Genomic DNA, 23,193 nt, shown 5'->3' with positions numbered 1-23,193 from the left:
CAACCCCTTGACTGTTCAATTGGAGAGCCTATCATTACCCCCTTATATTTCACCCCTCCTTCGAAAATGGCTTTAATTGCCAAAATAAAAACTCCATCTCCTGTGTAGTCCAATCAGTTGCTGAGGCCTGTAATTGGTCCTCATACCATTTGAGCCTAGTGCTCCGTCTATTTTTATGTTCAATTCATCCTCTAAAATACGGCATCCGCCTTCAATGGGCCAAAGTCAGGGTGTCATTACAGACCCAGGTCCTATGATTGATGATAGCGTGAATGACCAAAGTATGGCATCCAATGAAAAATTCAAAGCTCTTGAAAATCTTCTGTCTAATTTACTAGCCAAATGCACTGTTCTGGAATCAAAAATGGACATTCAATCATTACTGATTCATACTAGTCTCAGGGGAAAAATGTGAAGGTTGCTGTCATCCAAAAACTCTCTCAGCTCCACTTTCGTTTCCTCACCAGAACAAACCAAACACTAGAAATGTCGCCTCTCAAATATCTGGGACATCACTATGAAAGCACAAACATAAGTTCAAGAATCGTGTACACCATGCCTTTATGTATGCCTTTATGTATGGGAGTACACTGTCCTTGCAAAGAAAACACACTCCCTTGTCAGTGCCATTATCTTCCAAAAACCTCTAATCTTCTATTCAAAGTGCTTGTCCTCCCATCGAGCCCAATGTAACTATATCTCACTCTGTTCAACCTAGCAAGTCACTGCGCGACATCTCCATTAATACCCCTGTCACATAAAAAAAATCGTCAATACACAGAAGACCCCACAAAACAAAAAGAAAAAAATCACTAAAGCCAAACTACTCTACTGAAAGAATGGATTACAGGCAATCCCAAGCCCTGTTTTAGTCCACCGTCCACACAAAATATAAGAACGATAGTAGCCCTCCAACTTACTCAAATTCCAATTGACTTACCGCAACTTCCTTTAAGTAGAACGGCCATACTGAAGTTATTCAATGCAATTGTTCCTCTACGAGTAATAAGTTCGAGTGAAATTCGACTGTCGATCAAATTGAACCCAGCAATCACTATACATCTAAGATCTGCTTTCAAACTGATGCTACCCTTAATTTTATTGTGGGGTTCGAAGACAACCTTCTCCAACTTGGCTATATCGCTCAAAGAGTGACTATTCCAATTATAAAAAGACCCATTGTCATCATGTCAGCAACGACCAATAAGACTGATCTGACGACTGAACCTATACAACACACAAGATTACTACTCGTCCCATAAGGCCGTCATCCAGTCTCGTCCTAGATGCACCTAAGCCTGACAGCAAGCGATCACATAAAGACGTCCCTGAGGGCTATTGGCAATGGCCGCCCATATCATTGAAAGAACATTTCTCAACAACTGACCAGGCCATTTTGGACTACTATACTCATGGAATACCCGCAGCCATTCTCATATTTTCGACCCAGATGGTCTATTACGTAATATTGATATGCTCTCTTTTGTGGCCCTTCAGGAAATCTGGGTCACAGCTGAGATTCAAATTGATGATCGATGTACTGTTCATGAAATAGCAACTAAAGGCCACCTTGGACGCCCTAAGCGGGGGCTCCATATATCTGTTCAGCCTCCCTGGTCCATAGTCAAAGTTCCTCAATCAACGCCCAAAGTCTTAATCACTCAGCTCTTTTATATGGGGAATAATATTCTCATAATCAATGTTTATGATCCACCAAAGATGTTAACATTTATAAACACGAAAATAGTGGAAGCCACATTAAAGCGATATTCTGATCATCTTCCAATATGGCTTCTTTGCGACTTTAATGCTAGAATTGGTGAATTGAACACAGCCCAATACACATCCTCTAACACTAATACATCTGAAGCCATTCAGCCCACCTTTAATACTCAAGGGAACAAATGGCTATGATGCTATAACTGTATAATATGGTTCGTTTAAATGGTATCACACCTAGTGATCCACACCTTGCTCCCACTAGAATTGCGGGTCAGTCTGCTGTCACTATTGCCTGTATTTTCTCTAAACATCTAGGGATGCAATATATTGTTGATATGGGTGTAGTAAGTCGCGATGAGAGCGACCATCTGCCCCTTTGCCTCCTCTTTGATTCTAAGTATGCAGATAATCCTCTCTCTGCATACGATCTGAATGGGCAGATATCACTCAGTCACGGCCAAAATCGTATTCTGTGGAAAAAGCACGACCTCTCCGAAGCTCAATCCAAGGCCTGGTTACTTTTACCGCAATTTATTAGATCCTGCACATCTAACTGTAAATATAACGATGAAATGATCAAAAACTTCTCTAGAACCATGATTGACATAAAAGGCAAGGCCCACGTACAATGTTCTTACAAAACTGTCTATGAAAGAGCCAATTTGCCTTTACCTTCAAGAATTGGCAATGACAAACTAATCCAACTTGCTAAAAGAGATCTGCGGCACGCAATCAAACATACCATCGACCAACAGAATGAGATGTTTCCCGTACCCACGATTGTGGCCCAGATTAGGACCCTCAAAAGTGCTTACAAAGCCTGGCTAAAAACCCATAAAAAAGATCTTGAGCTGCGAGTTTGGCAGAAACTTGCCTGTCTCGCCCTGACTGGCGATGGGAACGGGATATGGTAACTGCTCTCGAAGATCAAACCACAAGATTTACCTGTTAATTGCATCAATGAGGAAGCACATGTTAAATCTACCCTTGGTCGGGTTGAACCTGCAGAATTTGTTCTCCCGATTCCCGAGGTCCAATGGTCTGTTTAGCGTCCGTCCTGAATATCATCACCATCATTGAAAAACTGAAATCCTTGCGACCCGCAGGCCCCGATGGCATTAGTAATCTTGTCATTAAAAACGATCCACCAATCTGGGGCGCTGCTTTACATATCCTGTTCTCCCACATTGGTATACATGGAACCATCCCGCCCTCTTGCCGTTACAGTAACATCCTGACTGTCCAAAAAAAAAGTGCTTGGGATGTGCCATCAAATTTCCGTATGCTAGCCATGCAGGACTCTTCTTTGAAAATGTTCTCTAAAGTCCTTCTTCATGAACTCAACACTTGGATATCTGCCAACAAGATCCTGCCTCAGAATCAAATAGGCTTTAGGGATAAATGGAGCACATCTCATAATTTGCTTATTTTGAGTTCTGCTATTGAACATTCTTGGCAACGACGTAAGTGTACACTGTGCATTCCGCCGCATTCAATGCTGTGTGTAGGAATCGGTTGTGGTGGAAACTCATTGGCTGGGGTATCCCTCCTGGTCTACTCTGTATGTTGATGCTCCTTCATGAAGATACATGTTTGTGTTCGCTTAAACGCATTGGGCAAGCTCTCGAAACTTATAACAACGTACTGTGGCGTCAAACAGGGGTGCATTATCGCAGCCATTCTATTTCACTCTGACATGTGCAATGCATTCACCATTCAGGCTGCCAATCACATTAAAATTAAGAATGTAATTTTAGGTTGGAATGCCTACGCGGACGATCTTGTTCTTTTAGATTACACGCCTGTTGGGCTGCAACTGATGTTGGACGCTCTAGCTACATATTCGGTAGCGAACGGCCTACAAATGAACATAGCAAAAGCAAAATTATGGTCTTTTCTCAGAATTATATACCCATAAAATGTGTTTGGTCTCTATCATCTCAACCACTGGAACAAGTTATATCATATAAATATCTGGGCCTTTTTGTATGACAAAATGAAATGGGATCTTCATTGGGCTGACCTAAAACGGAAATGTAACATATCGGTTGGTGCACTTAGTGCATTCATTGGTCGAAATAGTGGTTTATGTACATCGGCTTTTTTATCAATTTTTAATGCCAAGATCCTTGCCATACTATCCTATGCAATCACTATATGGGGTCATGCATTTAAGAAACAGATAAATATTTATGAAGCAAAACTACTTAGGAAACTTTTCCGTCTCCCCCAGTGCATTAGCGTTCAATACCTTTATCTTGAATTTAATATTAGCGGTATTTGGAATGTCTATATAGCTCAATGTGTTCTGCTGTTTGAATGTTTACTAACTGTGACCACAGGAACTATTATCGATCCTTATATGAAGGCCTTTTTAGGCCTTGAGGATACGATACCTATAGGTATAATCAGCATCTTAATGTCTTCTCATACGCAATGGCTATATAAAGGTAGTAATACCTACACTGCTGGAGATATTAAGAAATGGTTGAAGACTAAGTTAGGTAAGGCAGCGTCTATAGAAAACATGCTTCATATTGGGAACATGTCCTTTACGCGTGACTTCTGCATCGAGAGATTAGCTAGAATCTCCTTGCCACTTTATATCACAGCCTATCCAAGTCTGCATATCTTTCGTTCTTACCTTTTAATGAAATGTAATGCAACGGTTGCTCTTTATCTTAGGCGATGGAGTACCCAACTGTCTTTACAACATACATTTTGTCGTCTATGTGGTAATTTATTGAATGAGACTGTATTTCACTTGATCATGGAATGTGAATCTCTTTATTGCGAATTAAGTTTTTTTAAAGCTTAAAATAATGCCATATTGATGACTGAAATACCCTCCTTATGGTCTGTTTTTATCCAAGGCAATGACATTAATTTAATATATCATATTGTTCGATTTTATATTCATGTAGTTGACATTGTTAAATGTTTTCAATAGGTATTTGTGTCCCCTTGCTGATTTTATGTGTCTTTCTATATGTATATGGACACTTTGATATAATTACTGTATATGTATTGTATGTCATGTGTTATACGAAGTCTTGCTGCTATATGTATATCTAATAAACTACTACTACTTTATTAGGGTAAGGCATCAACATAGACACCTTACACATTGAACTCTCTTTTGTGTGCATACTATACTACATGTGGACACTAATCAGTGGCATCAGTACCTCTAACGGATACCTTTTGATCTGTTATCCCTGTATAGAATCTGCTACCCACAAGGGAGGACATTCCCTTTCATTTGGCAGGAAGAAGGAAGACACAGTGGCTAAACTTTGTATTCTCTTGATGAGGTTGAGGACCATTGAGAATCATTACTTTTTGAAGGATAATAGGCAGCATTAGATAAAAAAATTTGACACTCGGTGTCTTTATTACTAGTTATCACTGGACTTTCTGCATACCATTGAAAGTCTCAGCATTTCTGAATACGCACAGCTTGGACTGTGTTAGCAAGACTAACACCAGGTGAATATTAGAGAAATAATCATGATAGATATTGATTTCATGATGTTAATGTAAATCATATTTGAATGCAGATTATTTTAGCAAACAAGTATACTCTATATCCATTTCAACTTCTGGAAAGCAGTGTACAACATGACAGATGAAAAGTATGAATAACAGCCCCTGAAGAAGGGAAGTCATTTTTCCCAGTATGCGTAGAGCATGCTATTTATGGATTGTGGATTCAAGAATTTTGGTTTTGTTGAAAATATAACAAAAAATACAATTGTGTACAAAATACATTGTGTAGATAAATTATTCATGTTGACAATCAAGCTTGTTGATATATACATTGTTGAGGAAAATTAATACTGAATAATAGTCTTATGACCAAAACTGACTTTGAAGATGGTCTTAAATGTTGATTGGATCACATTACAATTTAGTGTGCATGGGCCGGGGGTATTCCACAAATATGTATTCGTCTTGTTTGATTTTTGCACATTTTCAAAATAGTAGACACCCCCACTTCATCCCTTTCTGCTATATGTTTCAAATGATGAAAGTTATATATGAACATTGGAAAATATAAAGAATGCACAAAGAAACAAAAACTATTACCATTCTTAAGAGATAGCCAACAAAATAAGCACTGGAAAAAAATGTTTTAAATGCTTTTTAGAATATTGTCTAATTTCTACTTCATCCACTGAATTGTTGTGTAGTGCCAGTTGGCCTAATGGATCAGGTGTCCGACTTTGAGTCATAAGATTGAGGGTTTGAGTCCTTTTGTGTTCGTTTATAGCTGTTTTTTATTTGTAACTCTGATTTTTATTGAGGTTTTTCCTATACGAAACATTACTGTGAATACAATACCTCCAATAACAAACATTAAACAGACTTCAACAACAAACCACCACCAACAAGGGATTAAAATAACACTTGCAGGGTCAGACTTGGAAACATCACCCTTTACCAAATCAGAGGGTTTCCTGCATGACCCGGCTCACTGCCCCCTCCCTCATCACAATAGTAGAAACCCTCACTTCAACCCTTTCTACTATATGGTTCAAATGGTGAAAGTTATGTGAAGAATGCCCAAAGAAATAAAAATAATTACCATTTCTAAAAGATAGGCAGCGAAATGAGTGCTGGAATAAAAATCTTTTGAATAATGTTTAGAATTTTATCTGATTTCTACTTCTTCCAGCATAATGTTGTGCAGGAACGGGTGGCCTAATGGAGAAGGCATCTGACTTTGAGTCAGAAGATTGAGGTTTTGAGTCGCTTCTTGGTCGTTTAAAGCTTTTTTACATTCAAAGTTCCTATCATTCCAAAAGCATCAAAACACTGAAGTCCTTCAATTCATTCTCACTGATTTCCCTTTCAGTCACAAAGGTATCTGAAGATAGATATGAATCCACATTCATCAAGAAGACTATTAAGGACCTTCTTCTTTAAAAACAAAACAATGACAGGTTAGATTTTGACTTATGTATTTCTGTGTTCTTCTTTGCGACAACGAAATGAGTGCTGGAATAAAAATGTTTTGAATGATGTTTAGGATTTTGCCTGATTTCTACTTCTTCAAGTATAGTGCTGTGAAGTACCATGTGGCTTAATGGATAAGGCGTCTGACTTCAAATCAGAAGATTGAGGTTTTGAGGGTTTGAGTCCCTACGTGGTCGTTTATAGCTTTTCACATTCAAAGTTAATATCTTTCCAAAAGCATCAAAACAAAGAAGTCCTTCAAATCCTTCTCACTGATTTCTCTTTCAGGCATTACGGCATCTGGAAATAGATATGATTATAGAATGGCAGAATTCATCTTGTTTGACTTTAACACATTTCCACAATAGTAGAGGCCCCCACTTCACCCTTTTCTGCTATATAATTCAACTGGTGAAAGCTATGTATGAACATTGGAATCTATGAAGACTGCCCAAAGAAACAAAAATAATAAACTTTTTAAGAGGATAGGCAACGAAATGAGTGCTGGAATAAAAATGTTTTGAATAATGTTTACAATTTTGCCTGATTTGTTCTTCCAGCATCATGCTGTCGAGGACCGCGTGGCCTAATGGATAAGGTGTCTGACTTCGAATCGGAAGATTGAAGGTTCGAGTCCCTTCGTGGTCGTTTATAGCTTTTTACATTCAATGTTCATATCATTCCAAAAGCATGAAAACACTGAAGTCCTTCAATTCTTTCGTGTACATTATGCTTTACTCCATCTACATGAGCAATTAATTGATATAACAAACCTAAAAAACGAGTGTTTATTGAGCCATTCAGGAAGCAATAACATAGAATGTTTTAAGTAATGACATTTATGTATGTGAATCAACATTCATTAAAAGTAGTGTCAATCGCCTATGAAATTATTTAAGAAGTCAAAAATGAAATCGTCGAATCTGGAAATAGGTCATTTATGAATGCCTTAAATATGATGTTCATACGGTTTACCAAAAAGTGTGTGTTTTTTCTCTCTCTCTCTCTCTCTCTCTCTCTCTCTCTCTCTCTCTCTCTGAATGAGTTTTAAACATTTGCCTATGTTTTGCCATCGAGAGCTACACATTATAGAATGGCACAATTCATCTTGTTTGACTGATAACATTTTTCCACAATAGTACAGGCCCCCACTTCACCCCTTTCTGCTATATGATTCAACTGGTGAAAGCTATGTATGAACAATGGAATCTATGAAGACTGCCCAAAGAAACAACAATAATTAACATTTTTAACCCTTTAAGTGCCAAGGGCGAGGTATCTCTTGACAGTGCACACGCAGTGCCAAGGACGAGATAGCTCGTCCTTTTCGGCACCTTGTTTTGGGATCGCTCAAAACTGTAATCCAACCCCCGGGCTATGTAAATTCCCCGCAGCAGCCATTTTTGGCTGCTACGGGGAAGAGAGAAGGTAAGAGACCTTCTTTGTCCGCCTCGATCTCCGGCTGTATGTCAAGCCGGAGATCGAGCCGGGTATCGTTGGAAAGGGGCGATTCTCCCCTTTACAACGATACCCATTGTGTGGCATTGCTGCCCGCGGATCGGGCGCAGGGCGCGCAATCCGCGGGCAGCAATGCCACCGGATCAATACAGATCCGTTTGTGACGCAGGGGGAGGAGGGGGCTGCTTACTAGGTAAGCAGCCCCCCTCCCCCGTGGCCCCCAAGACATGGGGCCACAGCGGCAGAGACCCCTGGGGGCAGATGATCACTGCCCCCAGGGGTGAATACGGGTGGGGAGGAAAAAAAAAATCAGGTGGGAGGGGGTTTGGGGCCCTGGGGCCCACTAGACCACTCTGGATTTTGTAAAAAATGGTGTCCTTGGAAAGGGGGCGTTCCCCCCTTTCCAAGGACGACACATATATGAGGCATTGCTGGTCACGGATCGGCACAGAGCGCTTGATCCGTGACCAGCAACCCACTACACCACCATGGATCCGTTTGTGAGGGAGGGAGGGGGCTGCCTCAAGTAAGCAGCCCTCTCCCCCCTCCAGGCCCCCAAAGCATGGGGGCACATGCATGAGAACCCTGGGGCAGATGGCTGACCATCTGCCCCAGGGGAATGAAAAAAAATATTTGAAATGATGTGGAAAGGGGGTGGGGGGCCACTAGCCACCATGGATTTTTTATTGAATGAAAGGGGGGGGAGGGATGCCCCCCCAACCGAAGTAGAAAGGGACACCCCTTGTAACCCTCCCTGGGGGCAGATATCTGCTCCTAGGAAGGGGCAGCTGACCCCAGGGAGCGATGCTGAGGTGGGGCCCTCCATTTGGGGTGGAGTGGTTGAGGGCCACCCCCCATTGCGGTACATCATTCGCTGCCAATTTAGGGTGGCCTTCGGCCCCCCTAAAAAGCAGCCTATGAATTTGTATTTTGTTTTTTGTGTACCCAACTTTGCTTGGTGCAGATGGCCACATTAGTGTGGCTATCTGCCCCCAGGGTGCCCAAACCCTAATGCCCCATCTATTGGGGGTCCTGCACCACCTTTTGGGGAGGCCCTCTCCCCCCTCACCCCAAATGGGGGTGGGGTGTACCTCACGCAGCCGTTTGGAGGAGGCCCAGGGAGGCCTGCATGAGGTGTCCCCCAGCCATTGGGGGGGGGGAGGGCCCTCAAAAATGCTGGGACAGGACCCCCAATAGATGGGGCAGTAAGATTTGGGCACTCCGGCACCAGATTGGCACACCAATGTGCCCCTGTGCACAAAGGGGAGTTGGGTTACCAAAGGAAAAAAGTGGAAATGTTGGAACGCTTTTTAGGGGGGGCGGTGGGGCACCCCAAAGGGTCGGGAAAGTTTCTAATGGAATGGGGCGTTAACCCCCCCCACCCACAATGGAGTGGGTGCCATGTCATGCAGCCCTCCCTGGGACCAGATATCTGCTCCTAGGAACGGACGCCTGAGCCCAGGGAGGAGTGCAGGACAGCCTCCCCCCTTATCTGCCCCTTGGGAGGGCTACATGAGATGGGCTGCCCCTCCAATTGGGGTGGTGGTGGAGAGGTGCACCCCCCCTTCATGTTAGAAAATTCCACAGCGGTGTAGGGGGCCCCTCCGCCCCCGCAAAAAGGCAGCCTGCCATTTTGAATTGTGTTCTTCGTTTACTATACCTGCCTTGGCGTAGAGGGGCACATTGGTGTGCCAGTCTGGCGCCCGGGTGCCCAAAACGTACAGGCTAATGCAACAGGGGGGGCCAATATGGGTGGTCTGGTATTTGGGTGGGCTGACACAGATAATATATGTTTTGTTATTCCCTTTACAGGTCTTGAGCAGTTCAAGCTTCTCCCTTGTTATGTACGTATGAAATTCTGGTTATTCCAACATTTCATAGTGGGTGGAGGGCACATTGCTATTGGGATGGGGGTGAACAGGGCCTGTAGTGTTGGTGTTGTGAAAGAAGTGGGTGCTCTGGGGAGGTATTGGGGTGGCCAGGAACACACTTGCCGGGGTAGCGGACAAAACGCCCCCCAGTGCAGCTGAACAGTGCTGTTTCCCTGGGAGGGAAGTTTGCCACTTAGCCATCTGTGCAATGTTTTTTTGTGTGCTGGGGGTTGCCATACACCCATTGGTCTTATGCCAGTCTGCTATCACTGTGCAGTCCAGCCTTCTGTGGAGGTAGATGACTGAGAAGTTTCATGTATGTGGTGGAAGGAGCTGAAAAATGTACAGATATATGCCAGACAGTTTGGATGTGTTATTGGTAGGCAAAGCACTGAATGTAATTCTTTTATGTTTCCGTTGCAGTTGCGGCTACTTGAAAGCTTTTTCAAGTACCACATATATTACTTGGTAATGCGCGGGTGGAGGGTTACTGTGGTGGGAGAAACTATGGCTGCAGTGTCAGTGGTATGGGTGAGAAAGGGTAGTAGGGGCGTTTCGGGGCCCAGTGATGGGAGTGCCTTGCATTGAGGAAGGTGGCTGCTTTGCAGAAGGAAAAATTGGCCGACATAAGTAGCAGCTCCTTTTCAAAAATGTTGCCGGTAGTAATGCAGATGGTCATTTTGTTCTGAGCATGGTACGCGTACTTGATACAGAGAACACTACTTTTACTGCAACGATCACCATTTCTGTGGTCCTTTTCCAGCAGTCGTCCCAGTGAGCCCCGCCAGGCTCTCCATCCTTTTGCAGGGGGAAAAGCTGTAACGCAGGGTAGCTAGAGGGGCAGGAGGGGCAGGAGGGGTGGGGGGTGAAGTCATTGGCCTTGGGCGTCCCTCTCCCAGATGGATATTTTGTCCCTCAAAAGCAGCAGTGGGTGCAGGGTGCCCCGGCACGGTCCCCATCCCATCCCATCCTAGAGGGGAAAGCTGCAGTGCTGGCCAGGCAGAGATGTAGGGTGGTGGTGGTGGTTGATGTGTGTGTGACCTTGGCTGCCTCTCTGCCTTGGTAGTTGAATGGCCCCAAGTTCACCAGTACTTCAGGAGCTGCGCCCCAATTTCTCACAATCAAATTGTCCAAATTTGCATGCATGTGTAATGAATGGCGCACATTCTGTCAGAGTAACTATATTCGGAGAGGTTACAAAGAACCCTTGCTGCACAGGTCATATCCTCTGTCAGACTAGTCACCCTGCCAAAGTGTAATGGTGTAGCATGTGCAAGTCACCTTACCACCGTGCAGTGCAGGCGGTGGGCCACAGGAGCAGACAACCTTTACTGATTACAATTGCCCCAGCACAACTGTGTTATTGGCACAAGGTGACATACTGTCTTCTTCACCTCTTTCCCACCTCCTTCCCCTAAAACACAAGTGCCAATTACGTAATGACCTACTGTAAATTCACATGAGAGGTGCATGTCCGAATGGGTGAAGTGTGTGTCTGGGATTGTTACAAGAGCCATGTGTTCACGCAATCTTTCAGCTAGTTGGTAAGCTGTATGTATAGCCATATTCATGGGGGTTCACTTGTTTCCATATCATAGTGACGATGAGGGTTGTGTAGATAATTGCCTACTCTTTTACCCAAAGGGGTGCACGATTTTCCGAGGGCCAACCACATCTGGCTCTCAAAGGGATGCCCTCCTGGTGCATTGGTTTGGGGTTAGGGCGAAGCGCTTTCACCAGCTCAGAGGAGCCATCAGCGATGTCCATGCAAAAGGAGATGCAACCCCCCCGCCCACCCTACAGTGGTGCACCTGGGAGGAAATGATTTAGCGTCTGTGGGAGGGGAAGGGATACATGAGCTGCTAATGGAGGAAATGGAATGGATAGCACAGAGGTTTCCAAACAGTGATGGTTTGGTGCCAGATTTCTGGGATTTATTTATTTATTTTTTTTTCTGCAGGATGCCATATGCCCACTTGTCTTATTTCCATTTCCAATCCGTGTGCAGTCTAGTCTTCCGTAGTGGTAGATGACTGAGAAGTGTCATGGAACTGGTGGAAGGAAGTGAAAAATGTACAGGTAGTTGCCAGACAGTTTGGATGTGTTATTGGTAGCCAAAGCATTGAATGTAATTCTTTTATGTTTCCTTTGCAGTTGCGGCTACTGAAAAGCTATTGCTGACTTATGTAAGTACAACATTTATTACTTGGTAATGTGGGGGTGGAGGGTTACTGCGGTGGAAAGAATTGTGGCTGCATTGTCACTGATAAGGTTGGGAAAAGGTAGTGGGGAGGGTCGGGCCAGTGATGGGTGTGCCTTGCATTGAGGAAGGCGGCTACTTTGCAGAAGGAAAGGTTTGTCTGACATAAGTAGCAGCAAATTTTCAATTTTTTTTCCAGTAGTTATATAGATGGTCATTTTTTCTGAGCATGCTATGCACACTTGTTACAGAGCTCCTTCCTTTCATTGCAAAGTTCACCATTTCTGTGGTGCAATTCCAGCAGTGGTCCCAGTGTGCCCTGTCAGGGTCCCCATCGTTTTGCAGGGGGAAAAACTGTAACGCTGGGTAGCTAGAGAGGGGGAGGGGGTGTCATTGGCCTTGGGCGTCCGTCCCCCAGGTGGATATTTTGTCCTCCAAATTCAGCAGTGGGTGCAGGGTGCCCTGGCAGGGTCCAATCCCTTTCAGGAGAGGAAAGCTGTAGTGCTGACCAGGAAGCGATGTTGGGTGGGGTTGGGTGATGGGTGTCACCTTGGCCACCTCCCTTCCTTGGTAGTGAAGTGCCCCCAAGTTCACCAGTGGTCCTGGAGCTATGGCCGAAACACTCACATTGAAAGTGTCTGAAGGTGCACCCATTTGTGGTAAATGTGGCACATTCTGTCAGGGTACCTATATTCAGAGAGCGTACAAAGCACACTTCCTGTGGACTTCATATCCTCTGTGAGACTAGTCACCCTGCCAAAGTGTAACGATGTAGCATGTGCAAGTCACCTTACCACCGTGCTGTGCAGGCGGTGGGCCAGAGGAGCAGACAACTTTTACTGATTACAATTGCGCCAGCACAACTGTGTTATTGGCACAAGGTGACATACTGTCTTCTTCACCTCTTTCCCCTGAAAATAATGTGGCAATTATGTGTCGACCTACTGTTATCTCAAATGAGAGGTGGTTTCCGAATGGGTGAAGTGTGTGTCTGGGATTGTTACAAGAGTCATGTATTGCCGCAATTGTTGTGTAATTTGGTAAAATGTATGTGTAGCCATAATCATGTGGGTTTTCCTGTTTCCATTTCCTCGTGAGGATGAGGGTTGTGTGGATTTTCGGCCACTCTTGTATCCAAAGGGCTGCACGACTTTTCCGAGGGCCACCTACATCTGGGTCTGGAAGGGATGGCCTTGCAGTGCATTGGTTTGGGGTGGGGGGGATGCGCCTTCACCAGCTCCGAGGAGCCATCATCGCTGCCCAAGCAAAAGGAGAGGCCCCCCCCTGACCTTATAGTGGTTCACCTGGGAGGAAATGATTTTGCGTCTGTGGGACAGAAAGGGGTACGGGAGCAGCTCATGGCAGCCCTTGAATGGATTGCACAGAGGTTTCCAAACACTGTGGTGGCCTGGTCCCAGATGATTCCCAGGATGGATTGGAGAACTCGAGGGAATAGAAGGGCCATCAACCGCTCGGTGTGGAAACTGAATGGCGAGTTCACTAGACTGACAGAGGGCAACACCAGAATACGGACCATTCACCATGGCAATATCAAAGGTGCTGTGATGTTTCACAGAGATGGGGTGCACCTTTCCAAAACAGGCATGGAGCTGTTCATTGGAAACATAATGGATTTTGCCCAGACGCTATTTTAGGGGGGGGGTTTGCCCAGTGACTGATGGACGCACTGGAAGATGTGAATAAAGATGGTAGTAAGTATGTTGGCAGTGAGACTTCCACTTCCTAGCAATTGTTTGCATTCATGGCATGTCAAAGCATTCAGTATGTTTGTGCTGCTTATTTCTTAGATACCCATCACCACTTGCTTCAGCCTACATCAATTTGCTTGGCCTTGCATTCATTTTGTCCTTGTGAGCTTTCCCCTTACAATAGACACCCCTATGTGAATGAGCAGGTGTTTTTGTCAAAAGTGTGCCAGCAGTTGCCCGGAAGGGCCAGCCGTGTACTTTATTTATCTTCCCTTTCTGCTTCTTCATTGCCTATGGCTTTTCAACTCACCCAATCACTAATACGTTGCATGGTTGCTTCTCACCTCAATTTCCCATCCACAAGCATCCCATGGAGGAGGGCATGCAAAGCATGTTGGATGTTTCTGAATAGGTAGTGTGGCTGAAATCCTCGTCCCCACGCTTGTATTTCTGTACAGTTTAGCGGAATAGTACATTGTCCATAGATTTTCTGTTCTCTTTCTTTTAGGTGCAGGTGTGTTGTAGCTGTCTACCCACTTGTAGGAAAGCAGTCAGCTGGCCCTTAGCATTTCACGTGAGTGTTTGCAAAGTACTACTCCGTTTATTGTAGCGTGCAGGGAGTATGTCATATTGCAGAGGGCTGCTACAGTTTGTGAGCAAAGTCTGGACCTTTTGGTGTACTTGTGTGGAGTAGGTTTGTGGCACTGAATACCACTTACTGTGCTACGTTCCATACTTTCAGAAGCACACATACTTATTGTTTCAGTCTTCATCTGGTCTTTGGGCAGTGAAGGGTTCCATAGCGAAGGTACTCCTGGCTTCTCGGCGATCAATGTCTGGTGCGGAGGCATTAGCTGCAGTGATGGAGTCTGGCTCAGAGCAAGGCACAGATGTGTACATGCATTCTGAAACAGATAGTGCTTCTGAGGGGCAGGAGGGAAGTGATTGGGGAAGTGAGATGGCCATTGACGAAAGTCCCTCCTCCTACTCATCATCGTCATCATCATCTGATGATGAAGAGGAAGGAAGAGTGCGTCCACCTTTTCGCACACTTCCACACGCAGGGGACCTGTAAGGGGCAGGGGACGTGCAAGACGGCCACGCAATGTGGCAGTTCCTGACATGACTCAAGAGTCGCTCTGGGTGCCTCCAGCAATGGCTCAGCCTGTTGTGCCCCCTTTCACTGGTATATCAGGGTGCACAGTGAATACAGAAGGGTTTCAGCCTATTTGATTTTTTCAACCTTTTTGTTGATGATGGGTTCATTGCAGATGTGGTTCAGCAAACCAAGTTATAAGCTGCACAGTTCATGAGGTCTAGGGGTCCCACTCTGAAACCCCACTCCCGAGCACAAGCATGGGTACCCACAAACGATGTTGAAATGAGACGGTTTTGGGGTCTCATTTTGCTCATGGGAATTGGACACAAGCCGCCTGTCGCAATGTACTGGTCTAAAGTAGCACCACTTTATTGCCCGTTTTTTTTTCAGCTATAATGAGCAGAAATCGCTTTCAAGCACTGCACCGTATGTTGCACTTCAATGACAACTCGGCAGCATTACCCAAAACGGACCCAAACTTTGATAGGCTGTTCAAACTGAAGCCATTTCTGGACCACTTCACTCACCGATTTGCAGAGGTGTATGTTCCTAGCCAGAACATATCCATTGATGAATCGTTGGTGTTGTTCAAAGCTTCCTTGTATTCAGGCAATACATTCCTAGCAAGAGATCACGATATGGGATTAAAATGTACATGTTGTGTGAAAGTACCACTGGGTATGTCAGCAGCATGAGAGTCTACACCGGTAAAGACTCTACCCTAAACCCTCCGGGCTGCCCAGCCCATTTAGGGACAAGTGAGAAGATTTGTTGTGGATCTTCTCACACCATGGCTCCACAAGGGACATCATTTGTATGTAGACAATTTCTACACTGGAATTCCACTGTTCAAGGAATTGTTCAATGTGGGCACACTGGCATGCGGTACAATCCGCAGTAACCGCAAAGGCTTCCCCAGACAACTTGTGTGTAAGAAGTTGGCCAAGGGACAATGTATGGCATTGCGGCAGGATGAATTGTTAGCAGTGAAATTCTGCGACAAAAGGGATGTGTACATGCTAAGTACTATTCATGATGAAAGTACTTCAGCTGTCCCTCTGCACAGGCAGACTCAGCAATGGTGAAGCCCAATTGCATTCTGGATTACAAGTACATGGGTGGAGTAGACAAAAATGACCTAGTGCTTGAGTCATACCACGCTGAACGCAAGTCGCGTTTCTGGTACAAAAAGTTAGCCACACACATTGTGCATATGGCAACGTACAATGCTTATGTGGTGTACCGTGCAGCTACTCCAGAAAACAAGCTCTCCTTTTTGGATTTTGAATTAGAAATTGTTCAATCTCTGGCTAATGTTCATGTACAAATTCCCTCCTTTCCAAGATGTGGCCAGATTGCAAGAGCGACACTTTGGTGATTATGTTCCTCCAACTGCCACAAAGTCACAACCGTACCGAAAATGTAAGGTGTGTACAAAACAAGGAAAGAGGAAGGCTACTCTGGTGTACTGTCCCCAATGCCCTTCCCAGCCTGCCCTCTGCTTTCAGCCTTGTTTCCTTTTGTATCATACAAAGGAAAATTATTGGGAGATCGACTGATTTCCGAAAATGCCCATCATTCCTTGAAAGGGACCCTTAGCCACTGAAATTGTCCATGTCTTGTAAAGGAATGGCACTCTTGCACCCTGCCCTGGAGGTGTGCCTTCAATGAAAAAGCAACAGGATGTCAACTCACTTCACTTGATTTAGCGTGCATTTATGAGCATTGCTAGTCCTGCTTCCTCCACTTGAGGCCTGCCTTGGAAAGGCAACCACAGCCGTAGCTTTCCCTTGAGGCCTGCCAAGAAAATTTACATCAGTCTAGATCCCTCAGCTCAAAGCGTGACTTGCAAAGGAACGCTAATCAGGCTCCTTCCATTGGAGGCGTGCCTGCGAAATAGTAATCATTATGAGTCCCTGTACTTGAGTTGTGCCATGCGGGTCTTTCCCCTTTGGCGTGCTTTGGCAAGCAATGCTAGTCCTGCTCCCTCCACTTGAGGCATGCCTGGGGAAGAGACATCACCCCCGGTACCTTTCACTTCAGGTCTGCCTCATAAGGAAAAGACAGTCTAGCTCCCTCTGCGCGTGGTGTGCCTTGCAAAGTAACGCAATGCTTGTTTCTTCCAAAGCAGGCGCATCTTGGAAAGAAATGCCACTCTAGCTCCCTCCACTTGAGGTGTGCATTGGAGTAGGTGGGGACAGCACTCTGCTTTACTCCCCTTTGGCGTGCTTAGGCAACCAATGCTAGTCCTGCCCCCTCCACTTGAGGCCTGCCTGGGAAAGAGACATCACCCCCGGTAACTTTCACTTCAGGTCTGCCTCATAAGGAAAAAGCAGTCTAGCTCCCTCTGCGCGTGGTGTGCCTTGCAAAGTAACGCAATGCTTGTTTCTTCCAAAGCAGGCGCATCTTGGAAAGAAATGCCACTCTAGCTCCCTCCACTTGAGATGTGCTTTGGAGTAGGTGGGGACAGCACTCCGCTTTACTCCCCTTGGGCGTGCTTAGGCAAGCAATGCTAGTCCTGCCCCCTCCACTTGAGGCCTGCCTGGGAAAGAGACATCACCCCCGGTAACTTTCACTTCAGGCCTGCCTCATAAGGAAAAGGCAGTCTAGCTCCCTCTGCGCGTGGTGTGCCTTGCAAAGTAACGCAATGCTTGTTTCTTCCAAAGCAGGCGCATCTTGGAAAGGAATGCCACTCCACCGCCTCTAGTTGAGGCGGGCCATGGAGAAGAAGGGTGGAGCACTCTGGTCACTCCCCTATGGGAGTGCAGCTTGCTCCTGTTCGGGATTGCCTTACAAAAAAAATGTCTGGAAAACCCCATCCGCTTCCGGCGTACTTTGGTCAGGAACCCAATTCTGGCTCCTTCCACCTAAGGTTTGGCAAGCAAAGAAAGGCCAGTCCCGCTCCCTCTACTCAAGCCGTGCGTTGTGGAAGACCAGAACACCATTCAGGTTCCCTCCACTCAAGGGGTGTCTTTTCAAAATAATACACGCCACTTTGGCTCCCTCCCTTGAGGTCTAAGTGTCATGAAAGTGGTACTTGGACACCAACTATATGGCAGCGGTGTCTTGCGTACCTCGTAAGATCCTGCCTTGTTTATTGTTTTACTGCGAGTAATGTTATGTGTGGTGTAAGTGACACGTCTTCTGTAGGAATTAATTGGATATGATTGGTGTGTGAATTAGGTAAAGATACAAAGAACATGCAGATGCAATTTCTGTGAATGGACTTTTCCAGCACTGCCAAAATGATTGTCATGTTGCAGGATGGCTGTTTTGTGTGGGTACGGTGGAACATAAGAATGTTTGCCCATAGTTGCTATGGGCATACTCAAAGCTGGTGTGGAAGATAGCGCCTGTAGGGCAGGGTAGCGAAGTGAGCCAGTATGCACTTGCTATCAGTGTCCACATGTGATTGCAGGCACATAAAGTTTGCATGCAGACACAGTTGGTATAAAATTGCCTAAGTTTTGCCATCGAGAGCTACACATTATAGAATGGCACAATTCATCTTGTTTGACTGTTAACATTTTTCCACAATAGTACAGGCCCCCACTTCACCCCTTTCTGCTATATGATTCAACTGGTGAAAGCTATGTATGAACATTGGAATCTATGAAGACTGCCCAAAGAAACAACAATAATTAACATTTTTAAAAGATAGGCAACAAAATGAGTGCTGGAATAAAAATGTTTTGAATAATGTTTACCATTTTGCCTGATTTGTTCTTCTTCCAGCATATTGCTAGTAGGACCGCGTGGCCTAATGGATAAGGCGTCTGACTTTGAATCAGAAGATTGGGGGTTCGAGTCCCTTCGTGGTCGTTTATAGCTTTTTACATTCAAAGTTCATATCATTCCAAAAGAATGAAAACACTGCAATCCTTCAGTTCTTTCGTGTACATTATGCTTTACTCCATCTACATGACCAATTAATTGATATAACAAACCTAAAAAACTAGTGATTAATGAGCCATTCAGGAAGCAATAACATAGAATGTTTTAATTAAGTAATGACATTTATGTATGTGAATCAACATTCTTTAAAAGTAGTGTCAATGGCCTATGAAATTATTTAAGAAGTCAGAAATGAAATCGTCGAATCTGGAAATAGGTCATTTATGAATGCCTTAAATATGATGTTCATATTGTTTACCAAAAAGTGTGTGTGTTTTCTCTCTCTCTCTCTCTCTCTCTCTCTCTCTCTCTCTCTCTCTCTCTCTCTCTCTCTGTCTCTGTCTCTGTCTCTGTCTCTGTCTCTGTCTCTCTCTCTCTCTCTCCATGAATGAGTTTTAAACATTTGCCTAAGTTTTGCCATCGAGAGCTACACATTATAGAATGGCACAATTCATCTGGTTTGACTGTTAACATTTTTCCACAATAGTACAGGCCCCCACTTCACCCCTTTCTGCTATATGATTCAACTGGTGAAAGCTATGTATGAACATTGGAATCTATGAAGACTGCCCAAAGAAACAACAATAATTAACATTTTTAAAAGATAGGCAACAAAATGAGTGCTGGAATAAAAATGTTTTGAATAATGTTTACAATTTTGCCTAATTTGTTCTTCTTCCAGCATATTACTAGTAGGACCGCGTGGCCTAATGGAGAAGATTGAGGGTTCGAGTCCCTTCGTGGTCGTTTATAGCTTTTTACATTCAAAGTTCATATCATTCCAAAAGAATGAAAACACTGAAATCCTTCAATTATTTCGTGTACATTATGCTTTACTCCATCTACTTGACCAATTAATTGATATAACAAACCTAAAAAACTAGTGATTAATGAGCCATTCAGGAAGCAATAACATAGAATGTTTTAATTAAGTAATGACATTTATGTATGTGAATCAACATTCTTTAAAAGTAGTGTCAATGGCCTATGGAATTATTTAAGAAGTCAGAAATGAAATCGTCGAATCTGGAAATAGGTCATTTATGAATGCCTTAAATATGATGTTCATATTGTTTACCAAAAAGTGTGTGTGTTTTCTCTCTCTCTCTCTCTCTCTCTCTCTCTCTCTCTCCATGAATGAGTTTTAAACATTTGCCTAAGTTTTGCCATCGAGAGCTACACATTATAGAATGGCACAATTCATCTTGTTTGACTGTTAACATTTTTCCACAATAGTACAGGCCCCCACTTCACCCCTTTCTGCTATATGATTCAACTGGTGAAAGCTATGTATGAACATTGGAATCTATGAAGACTGCCCAAAGAAACAACAATAATTAACATTTTTAAAAGATAGCAACAAAATGAGTGCTGGAATAAAAATGTTTTGAATAATGTTTACAATTTTGCCTGATTTGTTCTTCTTCCTGCATATTGCTAGTAGGACCGCGTGGCCTAATGGATAAGGCGTCTGACTTCGAATCAGAAGATTGAGGGTTCGAGTCCCTTCGTGCTCGTTTATAGCTTTTTACATTCAAAGTTCATATCATTCCAAAAGAATGAAAACACTGAAATCCTTCAATTATTTCGTGTACATTATGCTTTACTCCATCTACTTGACCAATTAATTGATATAACAAACCTAAAAAACTAGTGATTAATGAGCCATTCAGGAAGCAATAACATAGAATGTTTTAATTAAGTAATTGACATTTATGTATGTGAATCAACATTCTTTAAAAGTAGTGTCAATGGCCTATGAAATTATTTAAGAAGTCAGAAATGAAATCGTCGAATCTGGAAATAGGTCATTCATGAATGCCTTAAATCTGATGTTCATATTGTTTACCAAAAAGTGTGTGTGTTCTCTCTCTCTCTCTCTCTCTCTCTCTCTCTCTCTCTCTCTCTCTCTCTCTCTCTCTCTCTCTCTCTCTCTCTCTCTCTCTCTCTCTCTCTCTCTCTCTCTCTCTCTCTCTCTCTCTCTCTCTCTCTCTCTCTCTCTCTCTCTCTCTCTCTCTCTCTCTCTCTCTCTCCTCTCTCTCTCTCTCTCTCCATGAATGAGTTTTAAACATTTGCCTAAGTTTTGCCATCGAGAGCTACACATTATAGAATGGCACAATTCATCTTGTTGACTGTTAACATTTTTCCACAATAGTACAGGCCCCCACTTCACCCCTTTCTGCTATATGATTCAACTGGTGAAAGCTATGTATGAACATTGGAATCTATGAAGACTGCCCAAAGAAACAACAATAATTAACATTTTTAAAAGATAGGCAACAAAATGAGTGCTGGAATAAAAATGTTTTGAAATAATGTTTACAATTTTGCCTGATTTGTTCTTCTTCCAGCATATTGCTAGTAGGACCGCGTGGCCTAATGGATAAGGCGTCTGACTTCAAATCAGAAGATTGAGGGTTCGAGTCCCTTCGTGGTCGTTTATAGCTTTTTACATTCAAAGTTCATATCATTCCAAAAGAATGAAAACACTGAAATCCTTCAACTATTTCGTGTACATTAAGCTTAACTCCATCTACTTGACCAATTAATTGATATAAGAAACCTAAAAAACTAGTGATTAATGAGCCATTCAGGAAGCAATAACATAGAATGTTTTAATTAAGTAATGACATTTATGTATGTGAATCAACATTCTTTAAAAGTAGTGTCAATGGCCTATGAAATTATTTAAGAAGTCAGAAATGAAATCGTCGAATCTGGAAATAGGTCATTTATGAATGCCTTAAATATGATGTTCATATTGTTTACCAAAAAGTGTGTGTGTTCTCTCTCTCTCTCTCTCTCTCTCTCTCTCTCTCTCTCTCTCTCAATGAATGAGTTTTAAACATTTGCCTAAGTTTTGCCATCGAGAGCTACACATTATATAGAATGACACAATTCATCTTGTTTGACTGTTAACATTTTTCCACAATAGTACAGGCCCCCACTTCACCCCTTTCTGCTATATGATTCAACTGGTGAAAGCTATGTATGAACATTGGAATCTATGAAGACTGCCCAAAGAAACAACAATAATTAACATTTTTAAAAGATAGGCAACAAAAATGAGTGCTGGAATAAAAATGTTTTGAATAATGTTGACAATTTTGCCTGATTTGTTCTTCTTCCAGCATATTGCTAGTAGGACGGCATGGCCTAATGGATAAGGTGTCTGACTTCGAATCAGAAGATTGGGGGTTCGAGTCCCTTCGTGGTCGTTTATAGCTTTTTACATTCAAAGTTCATATCATTCCAAAAGAATGAAAACACTGAAATTCCTTCAGTTCTTTCGTGTACATTATGCTTTACTCCATCTACATGACCAATTAATTGATATAACAAACCTAAAAAACTAGTGATTAATGAGCCATTCAGGAAGCAATAACATAGAATGTTTTAATTAAGTAATGACATTTATGTATGTGAATCAACATTCTTTAAAAGTAGTGTCAATGGCCTATGAAATTATTTAAGAAGTCAGAAATGAAATCGTCGAATCTGGAAATAGGTCATTTATGAATGCCTTAAATATGATGTTCATATTGTTTACCAAAAAGTGTGTGTGTTTTCTCTCTCTCTCTCTCTCTCTCTCTCGTCTCTCTCTCTCTCTCTCTCTCTCTCTCTCTGTCTCTCTCTCTCTCTCCCTGAATGAGTTTTAAACATTTGCCTAAGTTTTGCCATCGAGAGCTACACATTATAGAATGGCACAATTCATCTTGTTTGACTGTTAACATTTTTCCACAATAGTACAGGCCCCCACTTCACCCCTTTCTGCTATATGATTCAACTGGTGAAAGCTATGTATGAACATTGGAATCTATGAAGACTGCCCAAAGAAACAACAATAATTAACATTTTTTAAAGATAGGCAACAAAATGAGTGCTGGAATAAAAATGTTTTGAATAATGTATACAATTTTGCCTGATTTGTTCTTCTTCCAGCATATTGCTAGTAGGACCGCGTGGCCTAATGGATAAGGCGTCTGACTTCGAATCAGAAGATTGAGGGTTCAAGTCCCTTCGTGGTTGTTTATAGCTTTTTACATTCAAAGTTCATATCATTCCAAAAGAATGAAAACACTGAAATCCTTCAATTATTTCGTGTACATTATGCTTTACTCCATCTACTTGACCAATTAATTGATATAACAAACCTAAAAAACTAGTGATTAATGAGCCATTCAGGAAGCAATAACATAGAATGTTTTAATTAAGTAATGACATTTATGTATGTGAATCAACATTCTTTAAAAGTAGTGTCAATGGCCTATGAAATGTATT

The 23,193-nt window shown here is 43.1% G+C and overlaps 3 non-coding genes across 3 annotated transcripts; all 3 read left to right on the top strand.

Annotated features, from left to right (window-relative positions):
- The first annotated feature begins 18,767 nt into the window (after positions 1–18,767).
- TRNAQ-UUG (transfer RNA glutamine (anticodon UUG)) lies at positions 18,768–18,840 on the top strand. Its single transcript has one exon. It is a non-coding gene; the product is annotated as a tRNA-Gln (tRNA).
- Positions 18,841–20,356: 1,516 nt separating this feature from the next.
- Positions 20,357–20,429, top strand: TRNAR-UCG (transfer RNA arginine (anticodon UCG)). The gene has a single exon. It is a non-coding gene; the product is annotated as a tRNA-Arg (tRNA).
- Positions 20,430–22,868: 2,439 nt separating this feature from the next.
- Positions 22,869–22,941, top strand: TRNAR-UCG (transfer RNA arginine (anticodon UCG)). The gene has a single exon. It is a non-coding gene; the product is annotated as a tRNA-Arg (tRNA).
- Positions 22,942–23,193: the final 252 nt, after the last annotated feature.

This window comes from Ambystoma mexicanum, chromosome 7p, assembly GCF_040938575.1.
Source record: "Ambystoma mexicanum isolate Mex_15411 chromosome 7p, UKY_AmexF1_1, whole genome shotgun sequence".
Taxonomy (NCBI): Eukaryota; Metazoa; Chordata; class Amphibia; order Caudata; family Ambystomatidae; genus Ambystoma; species Ambystoma mexicanum.
Note: the sequence above shows the minus strand (reverse complement) of the source record. Positions and strands in the feature narration are given on the sequence as shown.